Source organism: Siphateles boraxobius, unplaced genomic scaffold (assembly GCF_051911475.1).
Source record: "Siphateles boraxobius isolate OS27281-9 unplaced genomic scaffold, OSU_SipBor_1 25, whole genome shotgun sequence".
Taxonomy (NCBI): Eukaryota; Metazoa; Chordata; class Actinopteri; order Cypriniformes; family Leuciscidae; genus Siphateles; species Siphateles boraxobius.
In genome coordinates this window covers 21110509-21116627 of record NW_027508866.1, presented here as the reverse complement: position 1 = coordinate 21116627, position 6119 = coordinate 21110509, and positions in this window count along the sequence as shown.

The window sequence follows — 6119 nt, the reverse complement described above, 5'->3', positions numbered from 1 at the left end:
TATGCGGCTATCAGGAACTGAGATGTGAATTCAACGAATCCAGAGAAGCATCATAAATTCATCAGAGCCCCTGTAAGGGGTTCAGATAACCTGATTAATTAAGTCGTAAAAATGCATGCTAAACTTTCTGGGGCCACACTAAGTAATGCCGTAGTTTATTTAATCAACACAATAATTGTTGCCTCTAGCCAAAATATTCTGTACCCTAGGCTACATTATTATGAAACATTAGCCTATGTTAATACGATTGTTAAATGGACACTGTTTGTAAAGCGTTATGTTTTATAAAACGAATAGTTCCGAGTTCCGACTCTAAATTCTAATTGGATGAGCCGCATTCTGAGCCGTTGATAGGACATGTTGATCAGCATTAAATCAACGGATGTTTCATTTGCTTTAAACAGTATACATTTAGGATCATGAACTTGATGGAAGAAATGTTTATTTCGACTAAATTAAGCTACTAAAAATTGAATAATTGGTGCCTTTTATCTTATTGCCATTGCTGCTATTTTATAAAATACAGTGGTGAATAGGTCTACAGTAAAGCCAGGGCCTCACATGACTGAAGATTACTTTATTTTGCTCCACACTTTTTAGTTATTTGTTTTAAAGTGGGGCGAAGTTATTACAAATGATGTTGTAGGCTAATATTAAAGGTGAATTTCTGCACCACTAGCCTCACCATGGCTGTGTCCGAAATCGCATACTTGGGTAGGTTCTTATTTTGAATAAGTAAATGCTTCACAACCGCTAAAAGGTACATTCTATATAGTATGAGTCTGAGTGAGTAGTGGAAATGTAATTTGGGCGCACTACATTCACCATGTTGTCATTATCATGTGACCTACCAGCGTCAGTGACATCACTTCGCTGTCATTCATGCTCTCCCGTAGCCTCATGGGATAGTAAAGTGTCCATCGAATGCACATTTCAGAATCTCACCGGAATAAGCTGATCATAGAAGTACTTTTACCTACTCTTTTATGAGTCCTGTGAATTCGGACATACTTCTTTTGTCACATACTTTTTTTGTCTACTATATAGTAGAGAAGTATTCTATCTCGGATGCAGCGTTTTTTTTACACTCCCTCACCCCCTCTGTCATTGGTCGATCAAACAGATAGTTCCGCCCCCAAACACACGCCATTGGTTGAGTCGGAGTGCTCCAACAAATGGAGCAACATGTTGATAAGGCCACTCGTTACACTTTTCACGGAAGTATTGCCTCATATAGTAGTGGTCTCTGCACGTAAAATTGTCAAAATCTAAAATCCACAAATGACACACTTTACTTTTAAAGCCCCATATAGTCATAAATATCCTCATTTACATTTTAAACCTAATATTTGATTTATCTACAAGTATTTACTGTAATGGTCATCAATATTCTGATCACACCAAAGAGATCCGAGACAGCTGTTGGGAAATGCGCTAAAACCATGTGTAAGTTATATTTCCATTTCTCATTGATTGCTGTTTCCCGATTTGCAATTTGATTGAACCAGCGGCTGTTTACAGTCAACAGTGGATATAATTCTTCGTTGCAGCGATGAACGATGAGAATTACACCCGCCCTCACAGTCTCCCTTTCTCTTACATGAAATGCTGTCATAAGATCTACTGTAGATGATCATGTCATGTCAGCCACTGATTTCCTGAAATCTGGCTGAAAGGTTGTTCTGAAGGAGAACAAAAGAGCCGGGCAGTGGATCTGGATGAAGCCCAAGACAAGCAGTAGCCAATCTGTAAGGTGTGCTCATTGATTCTGGCCAACATGATAATGACTGGTAGGATACAGAGAGCCAGGGCTCAGCCGGAATGTGCCCGGCTTTCCAGCTCAAGGCACAGAATAGGCTCTGTGGATTAATGGCGGCAATGCAGTTTTGTTTATACAGTGAAGAAAACAAACCAAAAATGAATCATTGCGCTATACAGTGACAGTCAGATCTCTGAATGACTGAAACGGTCTCTTCTTAGTAACATAAATCTGGCGTTATCTTGAGGTTCAGCTTTAGTTTGGTTGTCAGGACAGGACAGATCTGCTCTACTGTTTAACCAACACAGACATTTTTAACTATTTTACGGTTTGGCGAATTGGTACTCATATAAAATCGGCGCTTTGTATAGTTACGTTTTCTCATGAGATTGGGTTGGTTTTAACTGTGAGACCTCAATTATTGATTGCATAATAAAGAAGACTTTGAACAGGTAGATTTGAAGTTTTTGATGCAATGCGTCTGTTATTGTCTGGTAACAGCTATTTTCAAGGCATTCAAGTATAGATCTTTGGCCCAAATGTTAGGGTTAGGGTTAGAATTTGTATTTTTCAGATTGGTCCAGCATTCTAGAGCAAATAACAAGGCCAAATGTAAATTCCACTACCGTTAAAACGTTTTTATAAAGAAATTAACATTTTTATTCTGCAAGGACACATTAAATTGATCAAACGTGACAGTAAATGTATTTATAATGTCACAAAAGATTTCTATTTCAAAGAAATGCTGTTTTTAAACTTTCAATTCATCAAAGAATCTTAATTTACATAAAAAGATTAGCAGCTCATCTGTTTTCAACATTGATAATAATGCTAAATGTTTGTAGAGCATCAAATCATCATTTCAGAATGATTTCTGAAGGATCATGTGACACTGAAGACTGGAGTAATGATGCGGAAAATACAGCTTTGATCACAGGAATAACTGACTTTTACAATATATTCAGAAAGAAAACAGTTATTTTAAATTGTAATACTATTTCAAAATATTACTGTTTTTACTGTATTTTTGATCAAATAAATGCAGCCTTGGTGAGCATAATAGACTTTCAAAAGCATTAAAAAATTGTACTGTCCCCAACCATTTGAACGGTGGTGTAGTTTTCACCTTGAACACCAAGACATTTTAAGCTTAGTGTTTTCTTCATGTCCTTACTCGCCTCAAAATAAAAGTATTTTTTATTGCATTAATTATTAAACTGCCACATATTAAGCTCTATTATAGTGTAAAGCTGTGCATTATACATGACCTGAAATAAAGTGACAGGACCAGAGCTGTTCCCTACCCCTCCAGTGTCTGAAACGTTTCTCCTGAGACACGAGCAAGCAGCTCTTTCTGTGTGTTTAGTGTGTTTGAGGTAATACTGACTGACTGACCGTTCTGAGCTGGATAATGTCAGTTTGAGCCTTAGGCTCTCTGACTCCTCAGTGGTGTGTCTGCATGCATTCGTCCATGTGTGTGACATGCAAAATATACACTAAAACGGATGGGTCACGACCTAGAAATGGGCTGCAGGTCTGTTCTGAACAGCAGGTGGAAAAAACAATGCTGAACGTGAATAGTAAAATCCAACTGACTTTATATGATCATAGCTTGTATCTTTAAAGGTTTAGCGGAGGATTTTCTTTTTCCGGGTGGGTAGCCTATACTATTGATCCACCTAAGTGTCAATCATTCTGGTGATATGCTTACGTAAGGCCGTCGTACGTGCTCGTCCCTATGTAGTTTTCGCTTTCTGCGCATGTGCACTTTCAGGTGTATTATGTGTGATGAGTTACGGTTTCAGCCATTCCTTTGAAAATGGCTGAGGGTCGAAAGAGAAAAAATGTATACGAAGTGTATAAGAAGAGAAAGGCCGCAGAATATAGAAACAATAGCAGAGTGATTTTGGGTGAATATTTCACACGCTGGCGTGCGCTAAAAGCACAGGTTGAGCTTCCCACTGATGCCACAGTCGCGAAGATTCTACTAGACAGGTAAAGTTTGTCATGCTATTTGGAGAAATCCATTTAAAATCACTGCTAGTAAAAGCTAATGTAAGCTATGATTAGCGATACTAGCCCTGGCACAAGTCATGCACCGCGTAGACACGGTGAACATCTCAATTTGTCTAAAGTAGCCTTATGACCAAATGGTAAATGGTATCACGCTGAAATATTCTAAAACCTTGTGTGTTCATTTTCGATAATTACAATGTGTTCACCATAGTATTTATTACACAAATGCAACAAGCTACTTCTCCATTGCATATCATGTCTTCAGTCCTCGGTCACTCAACACGTTTAATAGGCGTTCCCTATCGGGAGCAAATAGTGTTGCGCATGTGCATTTTTAAAAAAATTGGAGAGGGCGAGTCTTCTCTAAAATTCAGAAAGATCCTCCGCTATACCTTTAACTTTTAAAATGGTAGGAAAAGACTTCCCTTATCATAAATTGTTGGCATCAATGGCTATGCCATCAAACTCCGTACCATTTTGGAGTGAATTCATCTGTTGCTCAGTAGATGCCAATCACATTAGGCACAAACCAACATGGGCAGTTTATTAAAAAAAGAAGAACAAAAAAAGACATAGACACATTAAATGATACAGGTTCTCTTGATACATGGATAAATATGGGATTTATTTTTCAATAAATTGAGTGCTGAGAGCATGAAACCACCACAATTCCATTTAGAAACCAAAATTCACATTTCACTAAATTTTATATAACATTCAGAACTTCTTTTGGTCTGCCCAGGTGAGAATAAATCATAATAAACATGTTTAAGGACATATTAAATATGATTTTATCCTCCTTATTTATAAGGTTTGGATGAAGGGAAGAGGCAAGGACTCAATGATGCAGAGTTGATGGGCTTTTATTTAATAAAAAAAAAACTAAACTAAACTGACGACGATCTGGCACAGGACTGAGAACACAAGGAGAAATAATAGGAGAGGAAATTAAGAGGAATCCAATAATCAGGTAACAAGAAATGTGAGGTTAAAGGGATAGGTCACGTAAAAAATTAAATTCTGTCATCATTAACTCACCCTCAAGTTGTTCCAAACATGTATGAATTTCTTTTTTCCGATGAACACAAAAGAAGATATTTTGAAGAATGTCAGTAACCAGACAGTTAATAGACCCCATTGACATTCTTCAAATTACCTTCCTTTGTGTTAAAAGCAAAGAAAGCCACACGTCCAGAGCAGGCCCGGTTTAACGTGTCACAAGCCTGATGATCTGTTGCTCCAGCTCAAGGAACAGTCATGTCTCTAGGGCACAGAAATGCCCCTCTGGCCCCGCAACTTCATTTCATTAGCGGATCAGACCGGCATCTGTTCCTGTCTCGCTCCTCCCACGTTCACACCGCCTGCCGGCCGTTATTGCCACAGGGACCACAATAACCTTTATTCCTCAAACCAGGTATCCATGTTTCTTGATTGAGACGACACAATTGGCAGCAGCTGCAGCGTCTCGCACTGGCTCCAGGGCATGTGCGTTAAGGAAGTTATTATTGCAAGTGTTTCATCTCAATATCTTTTAATTTCTTGAAAACCAGTGAATGGTTTAAGACACAGGTGGTATCTTCCAGAAGCACTGTCATTAGAATTAGTCTTTCTCCAAGGAAACAGCAGAACACGTCTGTCACACATGCTGTGAAATATTGTGCTAACATAAAGCTCAACGAATGTCACAGTTATACCAATATACTTATACTCTTACACTTTATAATAGTTCAAACCAAACAGGTATTTATTGACAGAGAAGCAGAGCAGTTATGCAGGTGAGAAATAAAGAAGTCAGAGTATTATTAAGCAGATGGATACTGAATAACTAAAAGGCCGTTTACCCAACACCGTTTTTGACACAAAAAAAATGTTTTATGCAGTTTTGCCGTTCATTTACATGACAAAGGCATTTTGGGGGCATGAAAACGCTAACTGTTGAAAAAATAAACAATTGACAGATGTTTACTTACTAAGGCACATCCGTTTGAAATGTTTTGCATCTGAAACTTAACTGTATTTATAATCTTTTCTTTTTTGAAACTCCAGACAGTACCATTTTTCACAGACGTTTGAAGTGTATTTTCAAGTTGAAATGTTGTTTAAATTCAGTTTTCATCAAATTAATAAAAGTCATGTATATTAACCTGAAAAAAGTGTTTTTTCGTCTTCAATAAAATGACCCCTTGGTTCTCTGTAAGTGCACAAAGGACATTTTAGCCAATAAAACAGGCAAATGTAAACCGATCAAATGCAGTTTTCACATGCGTATCACCTATTGTGCTCTAACATCCCAAACTGTCTTAAATTATTTTTCATAATTAATTCCACATCTACAGCAACGAAA